A 20,016-nucleotide genomic window follows, 5' to 3' on the forward strand; every position below is an offset into this window, starting at 1 on the left:
TCCCAGGATGCGCGTGGAGACACAAGTTGATCTGTGCAAATGGTCTCAAGGTGGTGAGGGCTGAGGAGACAGTCTCCAGAGGAGATGAGGCCATATGGAGATGTGAGGGTGTGTGTGAGAGAGTGAGTGGTGATGTCCCTTGAGCTGGCAGTGAGTGAGGTGCCAGTGAATGTGTGATGGGCTTGTGAGTGTGTGAGTTTAGAATGATGAGATGGTTGCCTTACACTGGCAGCACAGGTGAGATCATTCATCCTCTTTCTGCACTGGATAGCCGACCTTTTGTATGCAGCGTTGGTACATTTGCCACCACCTCTGAAGCCGGAGTGGTGAGACTGATGGGCCTCCTGCAGCCAGATCAGGGGTACAGGACATCGTGGTGGCCCTCCATAGCATCCAAAAAGTGTTCCAGGGACACGTCATAAAAATGGTGTGCTGCAATCTTCTTGCCTTTTGGGGCCATTACTTCTGTGCAGCAGTCCTGGGCTGCATGCATTGAGAGCTGTGCGCATGGCTACAAGTTAAATATGGCACCCGGCATGAGGAAGTGGCAAGGTGACGAAATAGTGGGTGAATCAGAGGAAACCCGCCAGTGAAACAGTGTGTTTCCCTGACTGCATAAATAATAAGGCGTGAGGGGGATGTTACAGTGTAAGAACCCGCCATTGTGGCTGACAGGTAGAACTTTGTTTTACATGCCCGTTACCGCATTTAGTGTAGTTCTGGGACAATTCAGCCCTGTATCTTTTCTCCTCACCCATTTCATATTCATTAGAAACATTTTTCATTTTTCAAAGTGATGTTTCTCTGAAACTGCAGGTTCCCTTTCCTTTGGGTTTTTTGTTAACCAGATCAATAAATGCTTGTTGAATTTACACCAGCTATTTCATTGCTACATAACTCTTCTGAAGGTAACATCTGCTGTCAGATATCAGACGTCAATTAGCTATTTTCAATCAATTTGCAATTAAAATAAATGATTTTTAATATTTTGCATTTAACTTTTGGAACAGATTCTACGTGAAAATGCTCCAGTATTCATTATAATTGCAATAACCAGGCAAACTTTCCAACATGATCTTCATCAATCAAGAGTAATGAGGACTGTCACATCTGTTCTCTTAAAATGGCTACTTTATATGCCAGAGCACGAACAGCACAAAATCAGCGGTTCCTTTGCACGACAGTAATGACAGTCTGTAGACTTTTAAAATTTATATTTGCTGTCTCTTGAAAGTTCTTCTTTGATGCCAACCAACTCCACGCTCTTCAGGTGACAATGTAGGCTGATCTGACAAGACGCTTTGCAATTAGTCAACTGGAGATGTACTTGTCCCCATTGCTAGCCTTGCTGCTAACCCTTCTCCTAAGTGAGCACTACCTGCTGTAATACCCCCAGTTTGTGCTCTCATCTCAGAGACAGTTTGATCCCAATGATGATAAAAATATTTCTTTGTTGCCTTTATTTTGCTTCTTTTCCCCCCTTTGCTTACAGCTCTCAGTTCCACCTCCCCCACTCCCTTTACAATACGATGCCAGGTCCCTCAATCAGAGTGCCCGACAACAACCCCCCAGAAGCCCACAAGTCAACATGCCAGGGTTAGTTTTTTGGGTTTCCCGCTGCTGGCCAATTGATGCCCATTTCAATTGGCAGTGGGGCAGGAAGGCTGTCCACAAATCTGAATCGGGGAGGTGGCAGGGTCCACACCTGCCATTCTTCCCCCTGATTAAATGCCCTTCACCACCAAACTTGCTAAGAGGAACGGCATTAAATTCTACGCCTAGGTCCCAAGCTCTGGAATACTCTCCATACACCTCTCTGCCTCTCTACCTCACTTTCCTCCTTTAAGACACTTCTTAAAACTTACTTATTTGCCCAAGTATTTGCTCATTTGACCAGATGTCTCCTTATGTGAGTCAATGTCATATTTTGTTTTATAATGCTCCTGTGAAGCTCCTTGGGACATTTTGTTACATTAAAGGTGCTATACAATATAAATTGTTGTTGTTAAAGGCACTATATAAATGCAAACTGTTGTGTTTTTTTGTCTTTAAACTGTTTACAACTTTCACATTAATTTTGTTCAAATAGCCATTTTATCCATACTCGTCAGCTTTCTTAGAAGTCGGTCAGCTTGACTCAGTCATAGACTCCCACCTCAGAGGCAGAAGGTTGTGAATTCAAGCCATATTGTACACTTTAGTAAGTCATCTAATCTGACGCTGCAGTACAATAGTGAGTGGTGTTGTATTGTTTTATTCTTTCATGGGTTGTGGGCATCGCTGGCCAGCATTTGTTGCCCACCCTTAATTGCCCTTAAGCTGAGTGGCTTGCTAGGCCATTTCAGAGGGCAATTAAGAGTCAACCACATTCTGTGGGCCTGGAGTCACATGTAGGCCAGGCCAGGTAAGGATGGCATATTCCTTCCCTGGAGGATATTAATGAAGCAGATGTGTTTTAATAACAATTGATGATGGTTTCATGGTCACCTTTACTGAGACTATCTTTCAATTCCAGGTTTTAAAAAAAAAATCCACTAGCTGCTATGGTGGGATCTGCACCCGTGTCACCAAAGCATTAGCCTGGACCTCTGGCCTATTAGTCCAGTAACATTACCACTATGCTACCATCCTCTGGATGAGATGTTAAACCAAGTAGATAATTTTGTTTTGGCTCTGCTCTGAGTGGTTTTAGAGAAAGTGTGAAGAAAATGAGATACATAGAAACACACAATTTTCCAACATTTTGTACGTGTTGTTACAGATTGAGACGGATTATAGAATTCTAATTTTTAAACAGTTTGTGACCCTTTCAATTTGTAGCTGACCTTTTCCAGGATTCCAGGAGATCAAAGGTTTAAATAAATGCTGGAACCATAGATTTTTGATACAGTGAAGCCATTCTAAGGTACAAATGCTGTTTATAACAGATATGATAATACACATACCTCGATGTGAAAGTCATGAATTCAACATAAAAAATAAATTATGTGATTCTGAAATAATTATCAAGGAAAATTATTGATATGAGCAAAACGTATCCCATTGCAGTCCTATATTTAAAGATGCAATTTTTACATTTTCCATCTTTGAAATTTTCATCTTTTGTAAGTATTATTTTTAGTATTCACTTCTGATGTGTTTCTTCTCCCTGGCCCAGAGATTCACATGGTGGGTTAGACTATTTGTGATCTGATTGAAAAGCCTGCAAAGCAGCCAGAGGCCTTCACTGGTTAAAATTTAATTTTCAAAGTGGTCTTGAGGGTTTGGTTAGATTTGGTCTCTCCATTAGTTCACTGGAATGAGAAATGAACAGAGGCCGGGCGTGGGTGGGCGTGTTCGGTGGCATGTTAGGAAAATCTTGCAAGAAGGCCCTAGTCGCGTTTCCCAGCGACGTAAAACAAAGACGCTGTCGCCCCCTCCCTTCATCAACGGGGGGGGCTGCATATCCCACTGTCGAACATCGGGAACTTAATTTTAGTAAATTTGCATCTCATTATTGTGGCCACATTTCAGAATCATCCCCCCACGCTGAATTTAAATCCCACATCGGCATGATTTCAGAATGGTGTGACTTGCAAATGTCTTTAAAAGGTGAGCTGGGCTTCGAGGAGAACTCGGAGGTGAGTGCACACAACTTAGCGCTGTGCTCGCGAGGATCCCCCAAAGGAATTCAAGGGAGCGGCGCCATGGATTCAGGGGGGTCACAGGCAAGTCTCCAAAGCGGCTTCTTCCTGGCTGGCTCTCAGTATGGTGCCGGGGCAAGGGCTCCAGGTCGGGGTGGGTGGTGCAAAGCAAGGCAGCACAGGCTGAAGGAAGTGAAGGAAGTAGAGAAGCACATCTCGAGGGAGGGGTGGTTGGAGGGGTGGAGGAAGAAAATGGCCAGGCACTTGGAAAAGCATTTCAAGATTGAGCATTCTTCTGCAGTTGAGACCATTCAGCATCAGCTCTATTGACATGCTTGGAGTCTGGCTTCTGAAACAATTATGCCCGCTCAAGCAACAAGTAATGAAAAAGAAAGCTTGCTAGCTTGGTTGCCAAGGAATTGCCAGTTAGCTTTTTCACCCCTGCCTTGAATGTTTGAACTGCCCTTTCGGCCAGTCTGTTTGAGGAAGGGTGGTGCAGTGCAGTTTTTACATGAGTGATATCGTTGAGGTGGATAAACCTTTGAAACTCAGCACTCATAAATGCCATGCCATTATTGGGAATGTCTACTTCTGGTAGTCCATGGATGGCAAAACTCTGCCGTAGTTTCTCAATGGTAGTGCCCAATGTTGGTGACTTCACCTCATATACGTCCAATTGTTTTAAATGGGCATCGACAATGAACAGAAACATTGTTCCCAGGAAAGGTCCAACGTAGTCAATGTGTAACCGCACCCAGGGTCTACCTGGGCACTTCCATGGGTCTAATGGAGCTGTCACTGGCAACTTTTGCAGTTGTTGACATTGCACACAGTGCTTTACTAAACTCTCTATTTCATCATCCATCCCTGGCCACCATAGATAGCTGCGTGCTATGGTCTTCATTCGGGAAATTCCTGGATGGGCACTGGTAGTTCAATTAAAAGTGGCTCTCTTCCCTTTGGAAGAACTATCACTCATGCTCCCCACAATAAGATGCCATCCTGACTAGTTATTTCATGCCTTCTGTTGAATTACGGTTCCATTTCATCAGATAGGGGCTCCTGTGACCAACCATGTAGCACTTGTTCTTGTACTTGAGATAGGACTGGTCCCGACTTGTCCAGTCTCTGATCTGTCGTGCACATACTGGTGAGGAATCTAAGAAATTTAACAGTAAAACAAATTCCTGTGGAACTGGGATGTGTTCATCTTTTTCTTGTAAAGGCAAACAACTAAGGACATCGGCTTTTGCAATTTGATTGCCAGGCCTACATACAAAGTGAATTCGTATGCCTCCAGAAGTAAGGCCCATCGTTGTATTCTTGCTGAGGCTATGGGTGGTATAGCCTTGTCCTCACTAAACAATCCTAGCAATGGTTTGCGGTTTGAAACCATTGTAAAATGACAGCCGTGTAGTGGCGAAATATCTTGCCACCAAAGATGATGGACAGACCTTTTTCTAGGTGTAAGTATCCCTTTTCTGCTGCAGTGAGCATTCTTGATACATAACCTATTGGCTGTTCTGTGCCATGGTCCATCTGAGAGAGCACTGCTCCCACTCTGTAGGGAGATGCGTCACATGTCAGCACCAATTTTTTCATCTGGTTATAACGTACTAATAGATTGGACGAGTGAAACAATTGTTTCACCTTTATGAAAACTTCTTTCTGGGGCACCTCCCAAGACCAACGTTGGTTCTTTTCAAGTAGAGGATGCAGGGGGGCCAGCACTGTAGACAAATTGGGTAAGTCCTGTGCATAATAGTTGATCATTCCTAGGAATGACTTGAGCTCTGAGGCGTTCTTTGGCGCAGGTGCCTCTCTTATGGCTCTCACTTTCTCCTCAACTGGATAGAGGCCCTGTGAATCTGCCCAGTGACCCAAATAGATTACCTCACTCACTTGGAACGTGCACTTTTCTTTTTTTAAACACACTCCAGCTTGCAAGAAACATTTTAAGACTTCTTCTAAGTTTGCCAAATGCTGTTTTTCAATGAATCCTGTCACCAATACATCGTCTAAATGGACTGCAACCTGGGGAAGTCCCTGCAGAAAGCTTTCCATTGTTCACTGAAAGATGGCACAAGTGGAGGAAACACCGAAAGGCAGTCATGTAAATTGGTACAACCCTTTGTAGGTATTAATTGTAACAAATTCCCGGAAGTCATTAGCAAACTCTATTTGTTGATAAGCATGACTCATGTCAAGCTTTGTGTACGTTGTCCCTCCTGCAGCCAGCTTGGCATACAGGTCTTCAATTTTTGGAATGGGGTGCCTGTCTAGCTTAGCTACTTTATTAACCATCAATTTGTAGTCTCCATAAATTCGGTCGCTTTGGTCGGGTTTAAGGACGGGGACTATGGGTGCTGTCCATTCTGAGCACTGAACAGATTGTATAACACTCAGTTTCTCTAGTCTGTTCAGTTCAATGTCAACTTTTCCTCACTGGTCAGATGGCAACAGTCTCGTCTTCATGAAGCAAGAGGTTGCTTATGGATCCACATGAATCTTGGCCTGCAGGCCCTGGATTTTCCCCAGTTTGTCCTTAAATGCATTGACGTACTGTCTAAGTAGCTCTGGTAGCCCACTTGCTCTCAACTGGAAAATTTCAGCCCATTCTAACTTAATCTCCTTTAACCAATTTTTCCCCAGGAGGCTTAGCCCTTCACCTGCTACCACCATCAAGGGTAGCTTTGCCGATTGGCCTCCATAATGGACAGTTACTCTGCTTATGCCTTTTACTTGAATATCTTTACCATATATTTTTTAGCTTGGTGGCTGTTTCTTCTAAACTTAATTGATGTTCACCATTATTCAAATATCCAAAGGTATGCTCCCAATTACGATAGGGAAAGCTCCCGTGTCCACTTCCATTCTAACAGGTTTGCCATTTACTTTCACTGTGACAAATATTGGTTCTGTCTTTCCAACTTTCAGATTAAACAACGATTAAGTGTCTGAATTTGTTGTTTCAGGCTCTTCTACATTGTAGATTTCATTGGGTTTCTTCTTTTGTTTACAAGCCTGCTTGAATCTTTTCTTGCATTGTCTCATCATGGGGAGAATTTTTTCCCCATTGCAGGGGCTGGGCAGGAGCGGGTGCCCACCATTTTACGTGGGCAGACCAATTAAGGCCCACAGGCACGCGAAAGAGCGCAGAAATCTCCCTGAGGCACAGAGCTGCCTCAGAGAGATTAATTTAAGTCCTGAAAATTTTACTAAAGAAAAAAATAATTAAGACATGTCCCCTCATGGGAAAGTGTTACATGAACTGGGACAAGTCTATGAACATTAGTAAAGATATTTATAAAACTTTAAATACCTTCATGAAACCTCATCCAGCCCGTGGATGAGGTTCCATGATAAATGCGAAGGCCGCCTGGGCTCTTTGCCTTCCCACCAACCTTAAGGTTGGACAGGCAGCTCTGTTGAGTGTTCTAATTGACATTTAAATGGCCTTAATAGGCCTTTGACAGTTCGGCGGGTGCGCAGCTGACTTGGTGCGTGCCCACTGAACTGAAAATCTGAATGACGCGTGGTGAAGTCAGGATGCCCGCCCGACTTCACCATGCGTCATTTTACGCTTCTCAGCGGAGTCTTGTTTTCTCATGCCTCTTTCAGCTGAGGTTTCCCATCCAATGTAGAGGATGCGCCATTTTTCGCACCCTGTATTGCTTTTGAATCTCTTACTGTGCTTTCCATGACCAGCGCTATCTTTAGCGTCTTCTTGAAAATCCTTTTCTGAATAGTGTCCTCTTTCACACCACACACTAAACGATCCCTGAGCATATCATTCAGAGTCATACTGAACTCACAATGTTCCATTAGCTGCTTCAAATTTGCCACATAGCATGCAATTGTCTCACCTGGGGCTCTATTTCATGAATTAAACTTGAACCTCTGCATCATGACTGAGGGCTTGGGTTGGAAGTGACCCATCACAAGGTCCACAAATTCATCAACATTCTTTGAACCTGGGGCACTGGGTGCCATCAAACTTTGAATAAGACTGTAGATTTTGCTCCCACAAGTGCTCAAGAGGATCGCTCGCCTCTTCTCTTACCCCATAATCTTGTTCGCTTGAAAGAAGAACACGAGGCATTTTATGTATTGAGACCAATCATCTGAGGCTGTTCAAAAGGATCAATCCTCCCAATTGTGCCATTTTGAGAGGGGACAACTTTTTCAATGCTAACGGAGCTTGCTACTTACAATCATTGGGTGAGGTACAGTGCCAATTTCTTTTAACTTAATTTCTTCTGTTCAATGCTGTTTTATCCTCATCACCAGTTTGCTGTAGGGTGGCTGAATTATACAATTAATGATAGAGTTGATCTGCAGACACTTCTTATGTGGAAACATTGAGGTTATTTACAATATACTCAGCAGCAACTAAACTTGTGCTTTCAACTCCAACTCTATCTCTACACTGACTGCTGAGGCAGCCCACTTTACTCTCCTATTGGTTATCACAGATCATGTGATCTTTCTTAACAAGTATTATTCTTAAAGGTACATTGCACACTAAATAAAACCATAATTGCTACAACAACCCTCAAGATCAAAGGGCAGTAGAGCCTCCTCTGCACGTAGATGAAGATCCACAGGGAGCCATCATTCACAGGTGCCTCGCTAGACCCAGGGTATATAGACGGCAATTGTCCTACCTGCAGATGAGAAAGAACCAGTGTCACCAAAGATTCTGATTGTCAAGGGAACTGGTTACTCACATATGTCACCTTCTGCAGGATTTGGTGCCTCCTGGACTTGGAGGGCGTCCACTGCCAGTGGCAATGAAAGTGATCTATGCGATAAATTTCTATGGAAATGGCTCCTTCCAGGGCTCCACTGGTGACCTGTGCTGGATCTTTCAAGCCTCCACCCTCAAACGTATCCAGGAGGCCAAGATGCCATCTTTGCCAAGGCACACAACTTTGTCAATTTCGACTGAGATCAGGTGAGTCAGGAAGCAAGAGTGCTGGGATTCGCTGAGAATTGCAGTTTCCCACAGGTGTGGGGTGCCATAAACTGCACTGACGTGGCTGTAAGATCTCCATGGAAACAAGCAATCCAGTATGTGAATTGCTAGGGCTTCCACTTGCTCAATGAATAGATAGTAAAAGAGTTGAATTTGGGGATGCCAGCTTCACCAGATGACTTGCTGGAATTTTCTTACAGGAGATCCTACATCTAACTGTCGTGCAACAATACTTCTGCCATTCATCGCCCAACGCATCTGTAAGATTTCAGGGTTCGGGACCACACATACGTAAATAGGCAGACAACTAGCCATAAGTAACTTTAAGATTGTTCATTAAGAAACAACAGTTTAGATACAATACATTAACTAATTAGACAGAAATAAAAGTATATGACCCATAAACAGCTTGTGATAAAACAGCATTCCACTCTCTAGTTGAAGTGTTAGGAAGCTCTTCCATAAGACCATAAGACCATAAGACATTGGAGCAGAAATTAGGCCATTCGGCCCATCGAGTCTGCTCCACCATTCAATCATGGCTGATAAGTTTCTCAACCCCATTCTCCTGCCTTCTCCCCGTAACCTTTAATCCCCTTACCAATCAAGAACCTATCTATCTCGGTCTTAAATACACTCAATGACCTGGCCTCCACAGCCCTCTGTGGCAATGAATTCCATAGATTCACCACTCTCTGGCTAAAAAAGTTTCTCCTCATCTCTGTTCTATAAGGTCTTCCCTTTACTCTGAGGCTGTGCCCTTGGGTCCTAGTCTCTCCTACTAATGGAAACATCTTCCCCACATCCACTCTATCCAGACCTTTCAGTATTCTGTAAGTTTCAATCAGATCCCCCCTCATCCTTCTAAACTCCATCGAGTATAGACCCAGAGTCCTCAAACGTTCCTCATATCTTAAGCCTTTCATTAATGGGATCATTCTCGTGAACCTCCTGTGGACCCTCTCCAGGGCAAGCACATCCTTCCTGAGATACGGGGCCCAAAATTGCTCACAATATTCTAAATGTGGTCTGACCAGAGCCTTATAAAGCCTCAGCAGCACATCCATGCTTTTATATTCTAGTCCTCTTGAAATAAATGCCAACATTGCATTTGCCTTCCTAACTACCGACTCAACCTGCAAGTTAACCTTAAGAGAATCCTGGACTAGGACTCCCAAGTCCCTTTGCACTCCAGATTTCTGAATTCTCTCTCCATTTAGAAAATAGTCTATGCCTCTATTCTTCCTACCAAAGTGCATGACCTCACACTTCCCCACGTTGTATTCCATCTGCCACTTCTTTGCCCATTCTCCTAACCTGTCCAAATCCTTCTGCAGCCTCCCTGCCTCCTCAATACTACCTGTCTCTCCACCTATCTTTGTATCATCTGCAAACTTAGCCAGGATGCCCTCAGTTCCTTCATCTAGATCATTAATGTATAAAGTGAAAAGTTGTGGTCCCAACACTGACCCCTGTGGAACTCCACTAGTCACTGGCCGCCATCTTGAGAAGGATCCCCTTATCCCCACTCTCTGCCTCCTGCCAGACAGCCAATCTTCTATCCATGCTAGTACCTTGCCTCTAACACCATGGGCTCTTATCTTACTGAGCAGCCTCCTGTGCGGCACCTTGTCAAAGGCCTTCTGGAAGTCCAAGTAGATAACATCCATTGGCTCTCCTTTGTCTAACCTACTCATTACCTCCTCAAAGAATTCTAACAGATTTGTCAGGCATGACCTCCCCTTGATAAAACCATGCTGACTTTGCCCGATTTTACCAGGCACTTCCAAGTATTCTGAAATCTCATCCTTAATAATAGACTCTAAAATTATATCAACGACCGAGGTCAGGCTAATCAGCCTGTAATTTCTCGTCTTTTGCCTCACTCCCTTCTTAAACAGGGTGGTTACATTAGCGATTTTCCAGTTCTCTGGGACCCTCCCTGACTCCAGTGATTCCTGAAAGATCACCATTAATGCCTCCACTATCTCTTCAGCTACCTCCTTCAGAACTCTGGGGTGTAATCCATCTGGTCCAGGTGATTTATCCACCTTCAGACCTTTCAGTTTTCCTAGCACCTTCTCCTTGGTAATGGCCACCATACTCACCTCTGCCCCCCATTACTACTTCTCCAGCGTCATTTTCCAGCGGCCCAATGTCCACTTTTGCCTCTCTCTTACTCTTTATATATCTAAAAAAACTCTTGCAATCTTCTTTTATATTACTGGCTAGTTTACCTTCATATTTAATCTTCTCCCTCCTTATTTCTTTTTTAGTTGTCTTCTGTTGGTCTTTGTAGGCTTCCCAATCCCCTGGTTTCCCACTGCTCTTCGCCGCATTGTATGCTTTCTCTTTAGCATTTATGCTGTCCCTGACTTCCCTTGTCAGCCATGGTTGCCTCGTCCTCCCTTTAGTATGCTTCTTCTTCCTAGGGATGAATTTTTGTTGTGTCTCCCAAATTACTCCCAGCAACTCCTGCCATTGCTGTTCCACTGTCTTTCCTGCTAGGCTCATCTCCCAGTCAATTCTGGCCAGTTCCTCCCTCATGCCTCTGTAGTTGCCTTTATTCAACTGTAATACCGTTATATCTGATTCCAGCTTTTTCCTCTCAAATTGCAGGGTAAATTCTATCATATTATGGTCACTTCCTCCTAAGGGTTCCTTCACCTTAAGCTCCCTTATCAAATCTGCCTCATTATACATCACTAAATCTAGAATTGCCTGTTCCCCAGTGGGCTCCACCACAAGCTGCTCCAAAAAGCCATCTCGTAGACATTCCACAAATTCCTTTTCTTGGGATCCACTACCAACCTGATTTTCCCAGTCTACCTGCATATTGAAATCCCCCATGATCACTGTAACCTTGCCTTTCTTACACACCTTTTCTATCTCCTGGTGTATCTTGTGCCCCACATCCTGACTACTGTTCAGAGGCCTGTACATAACTCCCATTATGGTTTTTTTACCTTTGCAGTTCCTCAACTCTACCCACACAGATTCTACACCATCTGACCCTACATCATTTCTCGCTATCGATTTAATTTCATTTCTTACTAACAAAGCAACCTCACCCCCTCTGCCAACCTGCCTATCTTTTCGATAGGATGTATATCCTTGGATATTTAGCTCCCAGTCCTGATCCCCTTGCAGCCATGTGTCCGTAATGCCCACCACATCATACCTGCCAATTTCAATCTGCGCCACAAGCTCATTTACCTTATTTTGTATACTGCGTGCATTCAGATACAACACCTTCAGTCCTGTATTTCCCGTCCCCTTTCTCATTGTTGTCCCTTTATATGATGTGCTTGAAGTTAGATTCCTAGCCCTTTCCAAACACTCTGTCCTATTTTGTGTTCTGGAGACTTTAATAGCCTCTCCTGGGCTCTCCTTTCTTTTCAGTTTTTTCATAATTTTCCATGAAGTTGAATCCACCCCCCCACACGCTAACCAGCTGCTTTGTTTCCCATTTGTCATATTTCTTGGAGTTTTACCCTTCCCTCCCCCCCTCCCTATTTACCCTTTTCGCTAGAACATTGGTCCCAGATCGGTTCAGGTGGAGACCGTCCCAACGATACAGATCCCTCCTGTTCCAATACTGATGCCAGTGCCCCACGAAATGGACCCCCTCTTTCCCGCACCACTCCTTTAGCCATGTGTTTACTTCCCTTATTCTCGCGTCCCAAGCCAATTTGCACGTGGCTCGGGTAGTAATCCGGAGATTATAACCCTTGAGGACCTGTTCTTTAATTTAGTTCCTAGTTCCTGATAATCCACAAACAGGTCCTCTTTCCTAGTCTTACCTATGTTATTTGTCCCGACGTGGACCACAACAACTGGATCCTCCCCTCCCTCTCCAATATCCTTTCAAGCCGGTCAGAGATGTCCCTCACCCTGGCACCGGTTCTTTGACAGTGGGTCCTCCTCGATTCCCTCCTGAGTCATGGTGACTGCGATGACTTCTCCCAGAATGCTTCAGTCACTTCTCACCAGCGCCCTCTGTTGGGTCAGAGCCCTCTTCCTTTGGTCTCTTGATCTTCCTCCTCCTCCTCTGGTCCATCTTCCATCTGAAGAAGGCAGCTGCCCATTGAGCGCTGCCACCTCAGTGGCACCTCAGCCCCAGTACCTCAGCAGCATTCCCCACCACCAGTATGACAACAATATATATACCCTTTTGGGGTGCTGGTAGCTTACCATGCGTCAATCATCTATCTAACTATTCTGACCAATGGATACAGGACAGGTACTCCAAACAACAGAATGGTTACCACCTCCCTTATCACCCTGCTCGAGGTCAGTTTTTAGTCTACATCCTGCTGAGGGTCTTACCTTGGCCTTTTCTAAACACTTGGGAGATAAGGGGTGCTTCTAACACTCAGGAATGTTAACATGGCAACCTGAAAGAAAATCAATGCTGCTTAGCTAATCCCATAGAATGCAGAAAATACCCGCTTATTAAAGCTTCCAATTTCTTACACATCCATCCTCTTGCACAATGCATCCCCATGTGTCTCCCATTGAGACCACAATGCCCATGCGTCACAGCGACTTTATAGTCCTGTGAGTTGGGCAAGAACAAAATCCAGCACTCAGCAGAGTGCTCCGCAGCCAAGAAAAGGCATCTATCTCAAATGATATCAGAATGCTTAGTCTGCTCTTTCAAATGAGCACTCCCTGTAGTCACTGATGTACTAACTGCTAAGCTGAGACTCTGTGCTCAGTTTCAGCTTTTAAACCCACCCTAACAAACTTACCCATTAAAAAACGGATTCCCCGCATAATGTGATTCTGACTTCACGGCCTTCATTGCATTTTATGGCAGTCAATTGGGTCATTAATGACCTTAATTATATCTTTAACTGAGATTATCATAGCACGGGCAGGGTTTCGACTTTTAAGCCCACCCACATACCATACTATTCGAAACTGGCATGATGACGTTGGAAACGCTTGATATTACGCCTCTCAATGTGGAAATCACTCCCATTTTTTGAACCATTCAAGACTTAATAGCTGGAGCATTAAAAATGAATCACCTTGGCTATCACAATGGTCAGTACTTTCCACCCCGCCCTGGCAGGACGCATCATATACCCACGCATGCGGCGACCCAGCCTAAAGTCCATTGACTTTCGATAGGGCTGGATGACCCTGGCAGTGAAAATCCCACCCAATGGCTCAGAGGATCTTGACCAGGCATGACTGATCAACTTCCTTTTAGAATATACAACTGACATGGAGAGGCCTCACGTCATACAAACTTTTGAGTGGACACTTTCATTTGGGATTTGCCCTGAGCGTAGGCCCTTCTCTCTTGGACTCTAGGCATGTTACTTGGTTCTTAGACAGACTGTAGATCTACTCTAATATCTGTTTAACACTTATTTATTAGTACTATTTCTAAACAGGTTACAGAGTAGGCATGTAGCTCTTAGGCATGATTCCAACCTCTCTCTCTTGAGACTCTAACACATGACTGATTTGTGTCAGTGGTACATCATCATCTACACCATATATTAGCATATCCCATCTGTTAACCCTTTATACTACAGAAGCACAAAAATTCTAGCTGCTGGAGTGAGTGTCTGTCTTTCTCCATCCCTCTCTGTATAATATTCCATCTAAACTGAGTAAAAAGTGTACCTATATTCCTGCAGCAGACAAAGACCCTGCTGAAAGCCACTGTGTTTCTACAAGTGTTTCCAGGAGTAAAGGGTCATACCAGCCACAACTTTAAACCAATGGCTCCAGCTGAAAAGCCAATGCCTCTGGATACAGTCAGTGAATGTTTATTGACTTTCTTTTTTTAAATCTGCACTTTAGCTTGACCAAGGTTAACATCCAATACTCTGTAAAGTTGCATTTTGGGGGTTGAATGTTTTTTTGCATACGTTAGTGGGAAGTAGGGCGCATTTGCACATATTTAACATTTTTGATGTTTTTACCTGGGTGGGTTTTACCACAATAAAACTAACCCCTTTCACGTTTAACTCAAGAATCCCTGTCTGGTTTTATTCTTATAAACTGCACAGAGTCAAGTACATACTGAATTGGCAGCACAGCATGGTCCTAAAATTCAAACCCTCTGCCATAGCCAAACAGGGAGTGGGAAATTAGGAAAACCAAGAACTGGTTGGAGTCATACCTAGCACAAAAGAAGATGGTTGTGGCTGTTGAAGGTCAATTATCTCAGGTTCAGGATATCACTGCAGGAGTTCCTCAGGGTAGTGCCCTAGGCCCATCTTCAGCTACTTCATCAATGACCTTCCTTCCATCATAAGGTCAGAAGTGGAAATGTTCACTGATTGGCACCCCATCCACCACCTTAAACATTCACTCCTTCCACCATTGACTCGTTGCGGCAACAGTGTGTACCATCTACAAGATGCACTGCAGTAACTCATCAAAGAACCTTCGACAGTACTTTCCAAACCCGCAACATCTACCACCTCGAAGGACAAGAGCAGCAGATACATGGGAGCACCACCCCCTGCGAGTTCCCCATCAAGCCACATGTCATCTGACTTGAAACAATATCGCCGTTCCTTCACTGTTGCTGGGTCAAATTCCTGGAACTCTCTCCCTAACAGCACTGTGGGTGTACCTACACCACATGGACTGCAGCGGTTCAAGAAGGCAGCTCACCACCAATTTCTCAGGGGCATTTAGGGATGGACAATAAATTCTGGCCTAACCAGTGACGCCAACATCTCATGAGTGGATAAATTAAAAGAAAACACAATGTGGAGGATTTTTCCCGTCAGGTGAGCTTGGCGGGGGTGGGCAGGGGCGGCCGGGAAGCTGACTGCTGCCCACGATCGAGGCCGCGCCGCTATTTCATGCTGGCGAGTCAATTAAGGCCCAGCCAGCGGGAAACGTGAGTGGCAGCGCTCAGTGCTGCCTGTGTGTGGGGGGGAGAAGGGCGAGCGTGAACTTTGCGTATGCACACGGGTGCGCGCTGGACAAGCTCGCTGAGGCACAGAGCCGCCTCAGGGAGATGAACAGTTTAAAACTTCAAAAATAAAGATTTAAAAAATGTTATAAAACACATCCCCTCATGCGACTCTGTCACAAGAGCAGGGACATGTTACTAATGAAATTTAAAATATTTTATTTTTATTTCCTGTTGGAAACTCCAACCCTCCCGTGGATGAGGTTTTCTAAAAAATGCAAAAATTCAATGGCCGCTTTTTCAATGATCTTTTTAATGGCCTTTTAATTGTCGGCGGGCGCACTGCTGACTCCAGCGCGTGCCCGCTGACCGACATATCGCACAAATGCATGATGACGTTGGTATGCTCGCTCAACGTCATTGCACATCATTTTACACTCAGTCAGGTCAGGCGCATGCCCACCCGACAAGCTAAAAATTCTGGCCAGCGTTTGCACACGGCAGGCTGGATCTTGTCAGGTAATGGTGGCACTGATGACAGGTCACCCTGCCTCGGCCCTTTGGAGAGCCCTGACCAGTCTTATATCCTTTAGGGCTCCAATCCCTGTGGGGGACAAGTGCCTGCCTTCAACACTTGCTGGCAAGTTGGAGGGCATGCAGCTCTGCGGTTCCACTAGTACCAACAGGGACACAGGGCACTCCAAGGCATATGCCCAGCTGCTAGACGTAGCAATGAGCGTGGCCTCACAGCGATGTGGGTGGAGTCAGGGGTCATTGGGGCCAATCAGCCAGGCCTCGGAAAATGTGTTGGCAGGACAAGAGGTGCTGCCACGGAGGAGGCCATTGCTGCCGGGGAGGGGAGGTGGCACTCTGTAGGCCACAGGGTGCACAATAAGTAAGTCACCCACCCCTCCCCCATTGCCTCTGAGCCCACAGGGAGTCTACCAGATTTCATCAGGTGGTCTCCCCACATGGTGGAGGGCCCACCTGCTATGGGTATAATGCCGGCAATGGTGGGAAGTGACCTATTATTGACCACTCAAGCAGCACAATGGACCTCAGGGTGGGTGGGCCATCATCCACATTCCCCACCATTGACAGAATAACAGAGAAGCAGGAAGGCGATGAGCACTGCAAATCCTTGCCTTCCCTCCTGAATTTCCATGCCTCACCCTGCCTCCCAGCTCCTCTTGCAAACAGGATTACATTGAAAAGATTGAGTTGGATATCAATTTAATTAGGTAATTCCTAAGTATTACCAGTACAGTAAAAATTGTCAGTATCTCGATGGATTGGTTCTTCTATATAAACTTTGATGGCCTGCCAGTTCCCACCTAGGAAAGAATGCCTAGACCATGGAGCAAAACTTTTAACTAGCTCCATGATGTTATAAAGATGTAATCTTTTTGATTGTAGTAAAATCTGAATTCCTCCATCAGAATATCAATAAAACACTTGGCTGGCGGGGGAATGAGAAAGTGGTAACTGAAGAACATAAGGAATAGGAACAAAAACAGACAATATGACTCCTCAAGTCTGGTCAGTCATTAAATATGATCATGGCTGATCTTCTGCCTCAAATCCACTGTTATAGAGTTGATCTTCTAGGCAACTTTTCTTGGCGGACACATTACATTTATTTACAAGCAGCAGCAACTACATGCGTGCATCAAACTCAAAATTAAAGAAGAACTCTCCACCAGAGGTTCCCCGCACTGCTAACTCATTAGTTTACACAGATCATGTGATCTTACAACACAGGATTATTCTTAAAGCTACAGTCCTATGTTTCTCAACACTACTATATTCCCCCCCTTTAACTTTTCTGTACATTTTGTATTTACAAGGATGTTTATCTCATGACATTGCACTATTTACACAGGTCATGAAATTACAAGTTCAGTCTATCAGGTGGTTTCTTGATACGTGTGGAATGTCGCAGCTCCACAACTTCCAGTTCGTTTGCAGGAAAAACATTCCCTGGAACCATATTAACATCAGGTACCTCCGTAGGCACAGGTAGTTCAGTGTCTTCCGCTCCGACAGAGACATCTGGTATGTCTGCCCTTGGTTGAGCAACTTCAACAGGAACAACTGGTTCAGTAATTGTTACAGGTGGAGATCATTTTGTTGTGGTGTCTCTCTTTTTCTGAAATGATCCACATGCTTACGGGTGATCCGGCCCTCCACTTCTACATGGTACAACAATGATCCGATCACAGAGCTTACTTTACCAGGTAACCACTTCGGTCCTCCACTGAAATTCCTTACATATACCGCTTCACCAACAGTAAGTTGTCACTCACGACAATGCAAATCATGAGTCAGTTTTTGATTCCCTCGACTTTTCCTACCTGCTCCCTATGTCGCTTGATTCCCTGGGAGACCAAAAGTCTGCCTATCTCAGCCTGAAATAAATTCAACGATGGAGCATCCACAAACCTCTGGCGTAGAAAATTCCAATGTTTCACAACCTTTTAGTGAAGCCATGCCTCCTCACCTCACTCCTAAATGATTGTCCCCTGACCCTGAAACTGTGCCCCATGTTCTAGGTTCCCCAGCTAGGGGAAACTACTTCTCAGTGTCTATCTTGTCAAGTCCCCTGCAGAATATTGTATATTTCAATGGATCATCTCTAATTTTTAAAAAAATTCCAGACAGTATAGGCCCAATTTACTCAACCTCTCATTATAGGATAACCTTTTCATTCCAGGAACTAACCTGGTTAACCTTTGCTGTAGCACCCACAAAGCAACCATAGATATGGAGACCAAAACTGTGCACAGTACTCCAGGCATGGTCTCACTGAATTCCTATACAATTATAGCAAGACTTCCTTATTCTTGTACCCCCATCTCCTTGCTATAAAGGCCAATATGCCATTTGCCTTCCTAATTACTTGCTGACCTGTATGCTACCTCTCTTGTTCCTTGTATGCGTATGCCCAAATCCCTCTGAGCATCAACATTTACAAGTTTTACGTGTTTCAAAATATATTCAGCTTTTCCATTCTTACTACCAAAGTAAATAACCTCACACTTCCCCACACATACCCCATCTTCCATCTTATTGCTGAGCAAGGTGGAGAATTAAAATGACAGCTCACTGGAAGTTCTGTCCTTGGCCTGCTGCACTGTTCCAGTGAAGCTTAACGCAAGCTTGGGAGACAGCACCTCATCTTTATAGCCTTCCGTATCCAACATTGAGGTCAACAGTTTCAGGCTGTAAACTCTGTCCCCGTATTTTGGCCTGAAATTTACATTCCGAGGTCGGGCACGCGCCTGACCCAAATACACATAAAATTGCACAAAATGACGTCGGGCGTGCGTCCTAACGTTATCACGCACGTGAGCAATGTTGAGGTCGGTGGGCGTGTACGGCAGTCAGACCGGCAGCTGCCGACAATTAAAGGGCCAATTAAGGCCATTAAAAAGCCTATTGACTGAGATTTTACATTGCTTCTGCGATTTGGCGCTTGTTACACGTCAAAACGGGTAGGTGGGCAGCACATTTTTATCAAATTGTCATTCAAGGGTGGGATAAAATGGGTCCGGAGCATTGCCATTGTGAGTAGTGAGGAGTTTAGGAGATAGTTTGCTGCTGGTTGTTTAGTGAAAGTTGACAGCTTTATCTCTGTTTTTAGCTTCATTCTTTGCATTGCTAGCTTTCATTTCAGGACTCATTGGTGTCTCCAAGGCCCCTGCAGGATTTATAACTTCTGGAGCCTTCCAGGTACGCCGACCTGAAGATTCTGGCCCATATGTCAGACGATTGGACCGGAGATCACCTCCAACTGTGTGGGTGGATACCCCTTGCCAGTGGCTCTGAAGGTCACAGTGGCCCTCAGCTTCTAATCCTCCAGCTCTTTCCGGGGGTCAGTGGGGGATCTGTATGGAGTGTCCCAACAGCTGTCCACAGTTGTGCGAAGCTGGTGACTGATGTTGTGTTCAGACGTGCATTGACTTTTATTCATTACTGTACGGACAAGGCCAGCCAGGCTGAGTGAGCCAGAGGTTTTTGCAGTGATTGCTGGGTTCCCCTGCATCCAGGGTGCTATAGACTGCACACATGTGGCCATCAAGGTGCCAGCGGGTGAGCCCGGTGCCTGCGTCAACAGGAAGGGCTTCCACTCCATGAATGTGCAGATAGTGTGTGATCACAAGATATAGATTCTGTAAGTTTGTGCAAGGTCCCTTGACAGCTCCCATATTGCATATATCTTGTGACACTCCCAGATGCCAAGGCTGTTTGTCTCTCCAGCTTGACTGGATGGATGGCTGCTGGGTGACAAGGACTATCCATTGAAAAGGTGGCTTATGACACCTCTCCACCACCCAAGAACAGAGGCAGAGCATAGGTATGATAGGAGTCATGCCTCCACAAGGGCGGTGATATATGGAACCATTGGTCTGTTGAAGATGAGATTCAGGTGCCTGGGCTGTTCGGGGGAAGCACTGAAACATCCTCCAGAGCACATGTCTCCTATAGTTGTTGCTGCACTCTCCACAATCTGGCTCTGGCAA

The sequence above is a fragment of the Cetorhinus maximus genome, chromosome 11 (assembly GCF_964194155.1).
Source record: "Cetorhinus maximus chromosome 11, sCetMax3.hap1.1, whole genome shotgun sequence".
NCBI lineage: Eukaryota > Metazoa > Chordata > Chondrichthyes > Lamniformes > Cetorhinidae > Cetorhinus > Cetorhinus maximus.